Raw genomic sequence first — 15,503 nt, forward strand, 5'->3', positions numbered from 1 at the left:
CAGGTCCATGGGCAGCTTACCTGGTCTGGCTCGCATCAGGTAAGCCGGGGTGCAGTTTGTAGCATTCACCGGGATATGGTTGTACAGGTCTATTAGGTCCGGCAGTTTTTCTGGCCACAGGCTGCGTTCCTCCAGGGGCAACGTCTTCTAGAGATCAATGACTATATTGTTCATTTTCTCACACATCCCGTTGGTTTGTGGGTGGTAAGGCGTTGTACGAATCTTCTTACAGCCATAGAGGTTGCAGAACTCTTGGAAGATTTCGGCTTCGAACGCTGGACCCTGGTCTGTCAGGACCTCTTCTGGATACCCGTGTGGACGGCAGAAGTATTGCTGGAAGGCTCTGGCCGCCGTTTGGGCTGTCAAGTCTTTCACCGGGACCACCACTAGAAAACGGGAATAGTGGTCCACGATTGTCAGGGCGTAGATGTATCCTGACCGGCTTGGAGCCAATTTGACGTGGTCCAGAGCTACCAGCTCAAGAGGCTGCTGGGTGACGATGGGCTTCAAGGGTGTCTTCTGGCTGGTGCGGTCTTTTCTCCTTAAGTTACAAGGGCCACAGTCCCTGCACCACTTCTCTACAGCCCCTCTCATGCCGACCCAAAAGAACCGTCCTCTTAGCTGGAACTCCAGTTTCTTCCAACCAAAGTGCCCCGCTCTGTCATGGTAAGCCCCCAGGACCATAGCTGCATCCCGCCTTAGGACCACGACTTGCCAGGTCAGCTCGTGTGTCCGGTGGTTGACAAGTCTTCTGCACAGCTTGCCTTCATAGAGGAACAGCTTGCTCTTCTCTTTCCATAGCTGCTTGGCTTCCTTTGGAGCATCCGGATCTAAGCGGGTCAGCAGATCTTTCACCAGGCGGATTGCAGGGTCACTATCTTGGGTCTCGGCCCAACTGTGGTGAGGTAGGGGATTGATCATAACAGTTGTTAAATCTTCCTCTTTCACGTGGTGGGAGTATTGAGCGGCCCCATACCGGTGGAACGCGGGGAGTTCTACCTCCTCCAGCTCTTCTGGGTCTTCGTCACCTTCAGGTAAGTGAGGCATTCTCGACAGGGCGTCAGCATTGGCATTGGTTTTGCCTGCCCGGTACTTGATCACGAAGTCATAATTGGAGAGACGGGCCATCCACCGCTGTTCCAGGGCACCAAGTCTTGCACTGTCTAGGTGTGTTAACGGGTTGTTGTCCGTGTACACAGTGAACTTTGCAGAGGCCAAGTAATGCTTGAAGCGTTCCGTTACGGCCCACACCACCGCCAAGAATTCTAGCTTGAAGGAGCTGTAATTCTCCGGGTTCCTCAGCTTCCGGCTGGTGTACGCGATCACCCTTTCTCTGCCCTGTTGGTTTTGTGACAGTACGGCTCCCAGTCCCACATTACTGGCGTCTGTGTGGAGAGTAAAAGGCTGGCCATAATCAGGGTAGGCCAGGATCTCATCCCCTGTGAGGGCCATCTTCAACTGGCGGAAGGACTCCTCTTCCGGTTTATCCCACTTGAAGGGTGGCTTTTGGCTTCTGGACTTAGACTGTCCTATCAGGAGGTCCTGCATAGGAGCTGCCATCTTAGTGAACCCGGGGATGAACCTTGGTAGTAGCCTACCAACCCGAGGAACGGCATCACTTCTTTGATGTTCGAGGGGCTTGGCCAGCTCTTGATTGCCGTGACCTTGTCAGGGTCGGGGGCTACTCCTTCCGCACTTACCACGTGCCCTAGGTACTGGAACTTCGGTTTCAACAGGTGACACTTCGATGGTTTCACCTTCAGGCCATAGCCTGCCAGGGCTTCGAACACCTCGGCCTGGTGCTTTAGATGGTCCTCGTAAGTCTTCGAATAGACGATCACGTCGTCCAGGTAAAGGAGGACCGTCTCGAAGTTTCGGTGCCCTAGACAGCATTCCATCAGCCTCTGGAAGGTCCCTGGTGCGTTGCAGAGCCCGAAGGGCATACAGTTGAACTCGCTCAGTCCCATCGGGGTGGTGAAGGAGGTCTTTTCCTTGTCAGCCTCTGCCACAGGAACCTGCCAGTACCCGCTAGTAAGGTCCAAAGTAGAAAAGAAGTTAGCTGATTTTAGTGCGGCTAAAGACTCCTCTATTCTAGGCAGCGGATATGCGTCTTTGTGGGTGATACGGTTGATTTGTCTATAGTCCACGCACATTCTCATGGTGCCGTCTTTCTTTTTTACCAGAACCAGGGGGGCTGCCCAGGGGCTACAGCTATCTCTAATGACCCCAGCTTCTTTCATTTCTCTTAGCATGCCCTTGGCGTTCTGATAATGTGCAGGGGGTACAGGCCTGTGTCTCTCTTTTATTGGTGGGTGGCTCCCCGTGGGCATATGGTGTTCTATCCCTTTTACTCTGCTGAAATCTAGCGGGTGCTTACTAAAAATTCTCTGGTACTCCTGGACCACCCGGTAGACTCCTTGTTTTTGGTGCAGGGGAGTGGAGTCAGCACCCACATGGAGTTTCTGGCACCAGTCCTCCTTTTGTTTCTGGGAGCCATTACCCTCCGCCTGTGGAGATGGAGGCAAAGGCTCCACGGCCCTGATAGCTTTGTGTTCGACAGCAAACAGTTTGGCAAGTGTATCGTACCTGGGTAAGTGTACCTCCCTCTCTCCGATGTTGAGAATGCGAACGGGCACCCTCCCATGACGGACATCAACCACCCCCTGGGCTGTCAAAATGGTGGGCCTGCTGTCTGAGTACACGGGTTCTACCATGGCTTGGTAGTCTCTACCTCTCAACCCGATTGCAGTCTGACACCAGATCATCATTTCACTTTTGGGAGGCATGGAAATAGGGAATGGGTCACTCATTCTTACGCTACCGATCTCACCACCAGACAGTTCTACCTGCTGCCGTCTCATCAGGGCTTTTATCTCTTTGTTGAGGACTCTCTGTTGGCTGGAACTAGCATTCACCGCCACCTGTTGTAGAATTACAATTACCTCTGAAAGACAATTTTCAATCACGTTAGTACCCACAGTTATTTTAGGGTGACTTTCACGACGGTCAATGTTCACAATAATCACTCCCTGTGCCGGCAGTTCAACTTTACCAATCTTAATGGTCATCTCTTTGAACCCCATCTGCGGCACGGGAAGCCATTACTGGCGATGATGCTCAAGTCACTGTCTGGATACCGTGTTATATCAGCATCAGTCCAATACTGCTTAAAAAGTACATAAGGGATAGTGGTTACTTGCGACCCGGTATCCAGCAAGGCGCTCATTGTTATGTTCTGCTACCAGAGCTAAGGAAAGAGAGGAGATCTGTCCCTACGATAGAACTCAGCTTAATCCCTACGATGTAACAGGGGACCTGATCCTGCGATCAGACCTGCTAAAGTCCTAAGCTAGTCTGTACGGAGACCTATAGATGTGGGGAAGGAATCCCTACAAGTACTAAGGACTGGGAGGAAAATGGGACACCTCCTAACAGAAATAGTAGCAGACAGACGAACAAACAAAATATATAGAACATAGAGGTCCGTAGACCAAGCAAACTAACAGAGTTAGATACAGAGCACAGGCTAGCTAGAAAGTAGTTAAACAATGAAGTCCAGCAAAGCCAGAAGGGCGGAGCAGGATTAAATAGGCCAACAAGGTCATGTGACCAGCAAAGGAAAAAACCTAAGAGCAAGGTTCTAACACTCATGGGGATACCGTCCAGCACCACGGGTAAAACCGGGCGCCCCCCAACGTACTTATTACGCCAATTGTAAGGGCCTGGTGATCTTATGTCTGGGGGTTGGCCCTCTGCCCCAGGTTGGACCCGTTTAAATTACAGTACCTGGAAATGTGTCCGGGCTGGTTGCATCGACGGCAAATGGGCTGTCCATCCTCTACGTAGCGGTCTGTAGGCCTCCCTCGAAACGACAGGGTCCTCCTCTGTCGACGCCCCGGGACATCCTCCGGACTTGAAGCCAACTTGATGAGTCTTGACGGGTCCACTTGTAACGCCTGGACTGTCCTGGTCAACGCCACGACGCTCCTGGTCAGCTCTTGGACTTGGTGATGCAGATCTTTCGACGGGGCTTGGTTCAGGGCCTGTGCATCGGCCCCCACAGAGTCCATAGAGGAGGGCTCCACCTCCTGGTGGTAGGTGAGAGCAGGGCGCTGGGGGTTTATAGCGCCACTTGTTGCGGGTTCACGGAGCACCCTTATGGCCCTGTCCTTGAATTGGGCAAAGGTCAGATCAGGGTTCTGAAAGAACTTGAGGCGCAGCTGAGTCCTGTGGGCGCTAGACAGCAGACCTTCTATGAACTGTTCTGTTAGTAGCTTATCCGTATCCTGCATGCTGCCAGGGTCAGCTTGTTTGATGGCCCTCAAGGCTTCCTGCAAATTTAGGGCATAGTCTCTAATGCTGTCCTGTGCCCGCTGCTTACATCCATAGAACCGCATTTTAATTTCAGCGGAGGTACGGGTATCAAAGGTACCTCGCAGCCGGGCCACAATGTCCTTTACAGTCCTTTTCTCCTCAGCGGGCCATGACTTTACCTCCTGCTGGGCTGCGCCAGTTAGCTGCCCTGTCAGTATGCTAATCTTCTGTTCCTCTGTCAGGGGGTAAACTTGGAACAAACTGTACAGCCTTTCCTTAAAGTCAGTTAGGGCATGGGGCTCCCATGAATACTTGGGCAGCCAGGCCGCTCCAGGGATGTAAGGCAGGGAAAATGGCATCACCGCTGCTGCAGCGGCGCTGGTGGTAGAAGGTCCCTCCGCATCCGTCATCTTCCTCCCCCCTAGTTAAGCGTGGCCTACCTTCCGACGATCCTCTTCTGTAGGCCGCGGCTCCGCTGGTGCTGCTCCGGACGAGGACCTTGCGTCGCGTCCTGGTGACGTCAGCGTTGCTCTCTCTCCCTTCCAGGACCTTGCGCAGCGTCGGTGCGTGGGGCGGAGCTTCGGGTCTCGCGTGGTTTGGACGTCCACGCCCCTCTTCTTCCCGCTCGGCGTCCTGAAGATGGCGTCCGATGGCGGAAAAACGGCTGAAGATGGCGGGAACCGATGGAAGATGGCGGGAAACGGCTCCGGATGGCGGGAAACCTCTTTTCAGGTGCGTGTACAGTCTTTTTCAGTCACGCAATACCCGTTTGTGGCGGGTTGGTTACTATCCTGCCGACTACGCACAAAACTGACTCGCCCCCTGGGCCGTGGGGCACTCGGAACCGGACTTCATGGCAATGCTGGAAGTAGTAGTGGCGACCCGGTTCAGTGGCTCAGGGTGGTCAGACCAGTGGTAGTCTGCTATGTGCTGTAGGTAATGTCCGACTACGCCACCCGTGGATTGCGGTCAGGGCTAACCGCCGCTGCAGTGCAGACCGCTGGGGCTGATATAAATGTGCAGCACTGAATAGTTCAACTCCCCACGGGAGGAGTATGGCCCCAGGGCAGAATATATAATGGATGATGGGGGGGATGATTCCGACCGCGATAGCCAGGAAACGGAGGAATCTTAAACAGTTCAGGGTCTTTATTAGAACAGGTAATATGACCCAGAAACAGGCCCGGCTAGGAGGGGGGCCTGGTGTCTGAGAACAAGTGGGAGGCTGGCCCTGGTCAGGGTGAGGGTGTAGGCCTACCGTGCTCTCTGTGCTCCTTCTGGCTACTTCCCTCCTTGTAGTGTAACAGCCCACGTTCCCGAGCTCACCGTGTCCTCTCGCCCGTATGGCTTGCAACTTGGGTCCCTTTCTACTCCCGGCCTGGTACGGCTTTACTGGTCCCTTCTGCTGTGGCGGAGCCTCCGGGCTTCTTAGGCCAAGGAACATACAGTCCCCTGCGGACTGGTTATCTGCTGTAGGACGTGGAATCCTCACAGCCTCAGACACCAAAGTCTGGTAGAATAGTCTCTTCGTCTGCCAGGACAGGCGCACTTCGCCTCTTGTCCCTGGCTCGTGGCTCTCCTACTGCCACACGTCCTCTTAGGCTGCAACACAACTGTCTCTCTCTGCTCTGGAACACCTCTCAATCCAGAGACAGGTCGTCCAGTTCTCCCTAACCCTGCCCCCAGCTCCAGCTTTTATAGGGGCAGCCTGCTCCCCCTACTGGTCTGGGACAGGAGGTGCTGCATGCTAATGATCCCTGACTAGAGGACCTCCCCCTTGCTCTCAGACACAGCTTTATTATATTTGTGGCATCCAGGCCAGGGTGACACATATACACAAAATCCAGCCCGCATGTCTTCCTCTGCTTACTGTCACCAAATGGAAATATTGATTCCTGAGGCTGAACACATTCCAGGAGAAATTTGTGCACCTTAAACTGACGAGCAAGCAAATCTCTAATAAAATGCAACAATATAATCGACGTAACCAGTGCTCCATGCTGGAAAAAGTCTACATCCGTTAGAGCAGTGGACTCCACTCTACGTCCATTGGTCCAATAGTCTTTAGTCCATGGCCAGCTCCTCACATCTTATATCACAACCAAAACAGACAATGATTCAATAATTTGCATCATATTTGAATTCATACCAAGAAGTACAACAATGACTACACTGATATGACTTCTTTATCCAATTTCTGGTCTCAATGGCCACATGATGACTATGCTACAATCGAGAATGCAGAATGTATGGGCTCCTGGTGGTATATATTACTGAAGATATCAGAATGTATGGGGTCCTGGTGGTATATATTAGTGAAGACATCATAATGTATGGGGTCCTGGTGGTATATATTAGTGAGGACATCAGAATGTAAGGGCTCCTGGTGATATATATTAGTGAAGACATCAGAATGTATGAGGTCCTGGTGGTATATATTAATAAAGACATCAGAATGTACAGGGTCCTGGTGGTATATATTAGTGAAGACCTCAGAATGTATGGGGTCCTGGTGGCAATATATTAGTGAAGATATCAGAATATATGGGCTCCTGGTGGTATATATTAATGAAGACATCAGAATGTACGGGGTCCTGGCGATATATATTAGTGAGGACATCAGAATGTATGGGCTCCTGATGGCAGGGCCGGCATCAGCACCCGGCGTACCCGGGCAAGTGCTGGGGCCCTGGGCCATCAGGGGGGCCCACTCGCCGTCGGAGCCCGGGCCGCTTCCCCCGCATCTGTGCAGGGCTGCCGGTCCTGTCCGAGCCCTGCTCTGCTTCATGCAGCAGTCAGTGTGCTGCTGCTCCACCAATCAGGCCCAGTGCTGTCACTTTCCAGACATGGCCGCACGTGTGGCGCCCCTGAGGGTTCGACCGCCACAGGGATGCTGCACCTCTTTAATGGGGTGTAGTGTTCCTCCTTTGAGGTAAGAACAGTGCGATGGTCAGGACTCTACCTCCACATCCAACACCACACTTCTCCCACCAGAGGGGGCTAGTAGGCACCAGGTGCCGCCTCTGCTGGGAATCGGGAGACTGGGGAACCAAGAGATACGGGAACCAACTAGTGGGTGAGGGTGGACGATTCACATTTTAGTGACACTTTAAATGTGATATTTAATACACAGCCATCTTGGTTCTGGGTTCTTGGATCGTGACCTCCCTCCCTGAGCGTGGATCCTGTGTGGACCTGCAGAGGATGGAGGCACGGCCCTCGTACCCTGGCCTTGGGTCGAGGGGCAGGTTGCAGATAATTTATGTCTCAGCCCGGTCAAGGACCATGACCAAGAAGGCCCAGAGCTTAGGAGTGTAGCTCCACCGCAAATGGATCCCAGGGGGATGCAGACGGAGGGGTATACGCCACCTGTCCTCGCAACCTGATCTATTCAGAAGGATTCCAGCTGCAAGAGGGGTACCGGCCCCTGACACCTGACCTTGCCACTCTACGTCCTGGTCAGGGAAGTCCGGTAGGCCCTGAGGATCCCACCGGGTAACGGAAGGAGCGGAGCTTCCACCCGTACCCTTTTTCTGAGTGAAGTTCAGAGGGAGACCCGGCCTATCTACACACACACAGACAGGAAAGGACCCGGTCTGAAGTCCAGGAACACTCTGGTGCGGGGTCCTGATTGAACACTGGACTTACTCGGAGGTTGTCAGACCCCCCCACCTCTGGTGACCGCAAAACTCTGCGATGAGCAGGGAGAAGCCTTTCAACTGCAATCTCCACCGTGAGTAAAAACCCTGGAAGTTAACCCCTATGGCCTCCAGACTCTTTATTCTGCATTACACCGCACTACGCAGCACCAGACCTCCTAGACTACAACCCCCTCCATCCTGGCTCTCTCTGCCCTGAGGCCCTGCTCCGCCTGTGGGGAGTAGTAACAATGACGGCTGCCATAACATCCTGCCTCAGCGGCCTGCAGCAGCGCTGGTGGCCTTCACCAGGTGCCACAGGTGGCGTAGTCGAGATCAGCCACTCAACCCGGATAAGCCCATACCACCCCTTTTTAGTGTGACGGCCCTGGGCACGGAGCGGGTCCGGGCCACGGCTGCACCCCATCTACAACACAGGACCCGGCTCCGAGTCCCCCATCTCCCAGGGAAGGGCTTCCAGCGTCACACACACGCAGTGCGCTGTGTGGCTGTGTCTGGTAGTAATGATGCGGCAGCGGAGACACACAAGCAAAATTAAAGGCGTAGTGTCACCCCTGCCGCATCATTACTACCAGACACAGGCGCACAGCGCGCGGCCATGTCTGGAAAGTGACAGCACTGGGCCTAATTGGTGGAGCAGCAGCACACTAACTGCTGCATGAAGCAGAGCAGGACCCTGTACACATGACGGGTAAGCGGCCCGGGCCCCGACGGTGAATGGGTCCCCCTGATGGTCCAGGGCATGTGACACGCCGGAGGTCCTGCACTGCCACATGACTGAGGAGCTGGACGGGACACATGCCAGGGGGCAGGTGAGCGAGGCTTCCCCAATCCTCATATAAAAAATATTTCTAATGTGTGTGTGCATGTATGATGTGAATGTCTGTGTATGTCAGTGTGTATGACTGTGTATATATATTTATGTCTGTTTTATATGCTTTTAAGAATCTGTTAAAATATGTATGTGTATGTATCTGTGCGTGTCTGCGTATTGTATGTGTGTATATCTGTGTACCATGTGCATGTCTGCAAACCGTGTGTGTGTGCATGTCTGCCTACTGTGCATGTGTGCATGTCTGCATATGTGAAGGATGAGGGGACAGGCTGGGCCCCGTGTACTATAACTATATTTCTCCGCCGTATCTGTGCATCATGAATGGTGGTATGTGCTAAAGGAGCTCACTGAGCCTCATTCTCCGGGGCCCACGAAAACCTGGAGCCGGCCATGCCTGGTGGGTATATGTTAGTGACAACATCAGAATGTATGGAGTCCTGGTGGGTATATAATAATGAAGACATCAGAATGTATGGGGTCCTGGTGGTATATATTAGTGAGGACATTACAATGTATAGGGTCCTGGTGGTATATATTAGTGAGGACATCAGAATGTATGGGATCCTGTTGGATATATATTAGTGAAGACATCAGAATGTACGAGGTCCTGGTGATATATATTAATGAAGATATCAGAATGTATGGGCTCCTGGTAGGTATATATTAGAAAAGACATTAGAATGCATGGGCTCCTCGTAAGTATTTATGAGTTTGTATGAAGGTTTACTGTGTATACACATGTCTATATGTATGTATGTGCATTTATGTGTCTGTATGTATGTGCTCTGTGTATACATATAGGTGTGTGTGTGCTCAGTGTATACATGCGTACATGAGTGTGTGCACTATGAGTGTGATACATATAGCCATGGTCGAAAGTGTTGGCACCCTTGAAATTTTTTCAGAAAATGAAGTATTTCTGCCAGAAAATTATTGCAATTACACATGTTTTGTTACACACAAGTTTATTTCCTTTGTGTGTATTATAACAACACAAAAAAAACAGAGAAAAAATGGCAAATTGGACATCATTTTACACAAAATCCCAAAAATTGACCGGACAAAATTCTTGGCACCTTCAACTTAATATTTAGTTGCACACCCTTTGGAATAAATAACTGCAATCAATCGCTTCCATCAACATCAACCATCAACAAGCTTCTTACAACTCTCAACCGGAATTTTGAACCACTCTTCTTTTGCAAACTGCTCCAGGTCTCTCATATTTGAAGGCGCCTTCTCCCAACAGCAATTTTCAGATATCTCAAAAGGTATTCAATGAGATTTAGATCCGGACTCATTACTGCCACTTCAGAACTCTTCAGCGCTTTGTTTCCATCCATTTCTGGGTGCTTCTTGAAGTATGTTTGGAGTCATTTTCCAGCTGAAATACCCATAACCTAGGAAGCAAACCCAGCTTTCTGACACTGCGCACTACATTGCAACCCAAAATCCATAGGTAATGTTCAGATTTCATGATGCCTTGTTCACAGTCAAGGCACCTAGTGCCAAAGCCAACAAAACAAACCCAAAACATCTTGGCACCTCCTTTTTTATTTGCTAAGCAGTAGAATGATGTGCTTTACCAAAAAGCACAGATTTCATAATACTTTGCACAAAGTCAAGGCACCCAGTGCCAGAGGCAGCAAAACAACCCCAAAACATATTTGAACCTCCACCATATTTGACTGTTGGTACTGTGGTACAGCAGAATGATGTGCTTTATCAAACAGCTCATCTATCCAGAAGACACTTTTTAAGAAGGATTTTGGCTTACTAACATACAATTTGGCAAACTGCAGTCTATCTTTTTTATGTCTCCGTGTCAGCAGTGGGGTCCTCCTGGGTCTCCTACCATAGTGTTTCATTTTATTCAAATGTCGACAGATAGCTTGCGCTGACACTGATGCACTCTGAGCCTGCAGGACAGGTTGAATTTCTTTGGAAATTGATTGGGGCAGCTTATTCACCATCCAGGCCATCCTGCGTTGCAACCTTTCACCAAATTTTCTCTGCCGTCCATGTCCAGGGAGATTAGCTACAGTGCCATGGGTTGTAAACTTTTTCATTATGTTTCGCACTGTGGACAAAGGAACATCAAGATCTCTGGAGATGGACTTGTAAGCTTGAGATTGTTGATATTTTTCAACAATTTTGGTTCTCAAGTCTCCAGACAGTTCTCTTCTCCTCTCTCTGCTCTCCATGCTTAGTGTTGCACACAGACATAAAATGCAAAGATTGAGTCAATTTATCCCCTTTTTATCTGGTTTCAGGTGTGATTTTCATTTTGCCCTCAGCTGTTACTTGCCACAGGTGAGTTGTTTACTCACAATTTTGGAAAGGTGCCAGCAAATTCTGTTCAGCCCATTTATGGGTTTTGTGTGACATTATGTCCAATTTGCCTTTATTTCTCTGTTTTTTTTGTGTTGTTACAATACTCACAAAGGAAATAAACGTGTATAATAAAACATGTGGAGTTGCAATAATTTCCTGGGAGAAATACTTCATTTTCTGGAACAATTTCAAGGCTGCTAACACTCTTGGCCATGACTGTATGTATGTGTGTAACATACAGTGTATAAGAAGATGGAAGTATTGCCAACATTTCCCCTTGAAGACACGTGTATTGTTGCATTGTATTTTATGTGTGACCTGTTGGGACTTGTCTACCATTAGTCTGCTGGAAGTCAAGGAGTGAGCAGTACCGTGTAGTGACTGAACGAAAGTCCATTATGGTAGAAGTAGGCCTCACGTGCAGCGTACAGTCGGGTGGTGAAAGAGGATGTGGCCGGCTGTGGCAGTTGATGGAATTGGTGGAGCAGAGATGGGAGGATAACACAATGGAGGGGGTGGTCGCCCACTTAAAGGGAAGAATGGTAGGATCGCACGGGGAACATAATCGCGGGCCGTGTCAGCCTCTTTCACAGACTGCGATGGAGGAAGAAGAACCCGAGGCCTGCAGCCTGAGGGTGCGCTAAGGCCGGGTGGTCTAAACAGAGAAGACCACTGGGTCCCCTGAGGAAAAATCAGATGCGGGACTGGCGTTGGAGGTCTCGCATCTGATTTTTGGACAGTATATACTTCTCCCTACATTATTGTCCAGTAAAAGACAGTTTATGTTTGAGTGGTGCTCTCATTAAAAGACTCTACAACATCTGGTCCTGGCCAACATGTTTGCAATCTCCCAACGAACGATCAAAATGCCGCTCATTCATTGGGTGATTGGATTGTTTATGCTGGAATAGAAAACATTGTTCTCAGCAGCACATCGCCCAGTGAAAACTGTAGATGTGCTGCTGATAACACGATACTGTATAGGGACAGATTGATCTATCAGGGACCATTCTGTTCCCATCATTCTTCATAAACCTGTGTAAAGTGGCCGGGAAAGAAGCGCTGACTGACTTCAATATTGTCATTCACGCTCATTTAACGGCCTAAACTCAGCCCATGTAATTGCAACCTTAATAATTGAGTGTGATGGTGCAATCTGTTAGCATTTAGGGCCCCGGTTAGGTTTGTCTAAAACTGGTCCTGGGTTTAGGTTAATAATAAATAACATTGGTAACCAAGGACACAGTAGCACCGGGACACAGGAGAATTCGCCGGTGGGCCCCCGTCCTTGGCGGGCCCCTGAGCAGCACTCATGGGGCCCGCTGGTTAACATGGCCGCTGGTGCTCCTGCACCGGGGCCCGAAGGTGGAGGGGGGGCCATTGCAGTGCGGTTGATGAGGGCAATCTGGCCTGCTTCGTGGACCCCCAGGCCTCATAGTGTGCGGCAGGCAGGGAGCGATGTGATCCCTCCCGCTCCGTTGTTGACGGGAGGAAAATAACAGCGGAGCGGAGGGATCCGTCCTGTGCTTCCTGCCTGCCACTTTCTCCCTGACACAGACTCGCGCTGCTTGATGACGTCACCATGCAGCGCGAGCCTGTGTCAGGGAGAAAGATGGCGGGCAGGAAGCCGAGGATGATGCTGCGGGGGAACGAGCAGAGAGGGTAAGTGTTTTTTTTTTTTTTTACTAATACAGTGATGATGGAGGAGGTGGAGGGGAGATGAGGGAGAGCAACAATTATGGAGGAGATGGAGGGAGATGAGGTAGAGCAATGGTGATGGAGGAGGTGTGGGGGAGATATGGGAATGGTGATGGAGGAGGTGGGGGGAGATATGTATGGCATTGTGATGGAGGAGGTGGGGGAGATATGGCAATTATGATGGAGGAAGTGGGGGAGATATGGCAATGATGGATAAGGTGGAGGAGATATGGCAATGATGATGGAGGAGGTGGGGGAGATATGGCAATGATGGATAAGGTGGGGGAGATATGGCAATGATGATGGAGGAGGTGGGGGAGATATGGCAATGATGATGGAGGAGGTGGGGGAGATATAGCATGGCAATTATAATGGAGGAGGTGGGGGAGATATGGCAATGATGATAGAGGAGGTGGGGGGGGGGATATGGCAATGATGGAGGATGTGTGGGGGAGATATGGCAATGATGGAGGAGGTGTGGGGGAGAAATGGCAATGATGGAGGAGGTGTGGGGGAGATATGGCAATGATGATGGAGGAGGTGGGGGAGATATGGCAATGATGATGGAGGAGATGGGGGAGATATGGCAATGATGATGGAGGAGGTGGGGGAGATATGGCAACGATGAATGAGGTGGGGGAAGATATGGCAATGATGATTGATAGGTGCGGGGAGATATGGCAATGATGATGCAGGAGGTGGGGGAGATATGGCTATGATGATGGAGGAGGTGGGGGAGATATGGCAATGATGGAGGAGGTGTGGGGGAGATATGACAATGATGATGGAGGAAGTGTGGGGGAGATATGGCCATGATGGAGGAGGTGTGGAGGAGATATGGCAATGATGATGGAGGAGGTGGGGGAGATATGGCAATGATGGAGGAGGTGGGGGAGATATTGCAATGATGATGAAGGAGGTGGGGGAGATATGGCAATGATGATGGAGGAGGTGGGGGAGATGTGGCAATGATGATGGAGGAGGTGGGGGAGATATGGTAATGATGGAGGAGGTGTGGGGGAGAAATGGCAATGATGGAGGAGGTGTGGGGGAGATATAGCAATGATGATGGAGGAGGTGGGGGAGATATGCCAATGATGGAGGAGATGGGGAGATATGGCAATGATGATGGAGGAGGTGGGGGAGATATGGCAACGATGAATGAGGTGGGGGAAGATATGGCAATGATGATTGATAGGTGCGGGGAGATATGGCAATGATGATGGAGGAGGTGGGGAAGATATGGCAATGATGATGGAGGAGGTGGGGGAGATATAGCATGGCAATTATAATGGAGGAGGTGGGGGAGCTATGGCAATGATGGAGGAGGTGGGGGAGCTATGGCAATGATGGAGGAGGTGTGGGGGAGATATGGCAATGTTGATGGAGGAGGTGTGGGGGAGATATGGCAATGATGATGGAGGAGGTGGGGGAGATATGGCAATGATGGAGGAGATGGGGGAGATATGGCAATGATGATGGAGGAGGTGGGGGAGATATGGCAATGATGGAGGAGATGGGGGAGATATGGCAATGATGATGGAGGAGGTGGGGGAGATATGGCAATGTTGATGGAGGAGGTGGGGAAGATATGGCAACGATGATTGAGGTGGGGGAAGATATGGCAATGATTGAGGGGGTGCGGGGAGATATGGCAATGATGATGGAGGAGGTGGGGGAGATATGGCAATGATGGAGGAGGTGGGGGGGAGATATGGCAATGATGGAGGAGGTGGGGGGGAGATATGGCATTGATGGAGGAGGTGGGGAGGATATGACAATGATGATGGGGGAGATATGGCAATGATGATGGAGGAGGTGGAGGAGATATGAAAATGATGGAGGAGGTGGGGGAGAACAATGATGGAGGAGGTGGGGAGAGCAATCATGGGGATGGGGGAGAGCAATGATGGGGGATTATTTGGACGCTATATACTGTTAATAGGTGGTCTGGTCATGGTGTGGTGGTATTTCTCCCTTGTATGTAGTATTATTTGGTCACTATGTGGTGGTAATATGTTGTCTGGCCACGGGGTTACTGTATTTCTCCCTTGTATGTAGTAGTATTCGGTCACTATGTGGTGGTAATATGTGGTCTGGTCACGGTGTGGCAGTATTTCTCCCTTGTACGTGGTACTATTGGTGTTGGTATAGTGGATTGTGTTGTGTATGGCGGTCATTTGTTCTCTCTGATATTAATTAGAAGATTCTTTATTTCCATTAGTGATTAAATACTTGGAACAAGATGCACTCACAGGGGTTCTCCAGGGAAAACAAGTAATCACCTCTCCACAGGATAAGTGATAAATTAGTGACTAGTGGGGGTCTGACTGCTGGGACCCACACCGATTGGTAGAATGTGGAGTTTTTATCCCATTAGACTGGAGCTCATGTGCGACTTGACCACTGATCCATTCATTCCCTCAGTGGCTGTTCTTGTCTTTTTCTGGAAGCCACAAAGAGAATGAATATCCGGTCAGGGATAAAATGTCCCCATTCTTCCGATCAGTGCGTTTTGCAATGTTTGAACACAAACAATCAATAAGTTGTCACTAATCCTGTGGAGCCCATGGATCGATGATAACTTGTTTTAACCAAAGAACCCCTTTAATGCAAACTATCGTAATTGTACATACCAGTTATGGTGGCGCACAGTAGTTGTG

The sequence above is a fragment of the Phyllobates terribilis genome, unplaced genomic scaffold (assembly GCF_046119375.1).
Source record: "Phyllobates terribilis strain yellow unplaced genomic scaffold, ASM4611937v1 Scaffold_5__5_contigs__length_657084704, whole genome shotgun sequence".
In the NCBI taxonomy this organism is placed as follows: Eukaryota; Metazoa; Chordata; class Amphibia; order Anura; family Dendrobatidae; genus Phyllobates; species Phyllobates terribilis.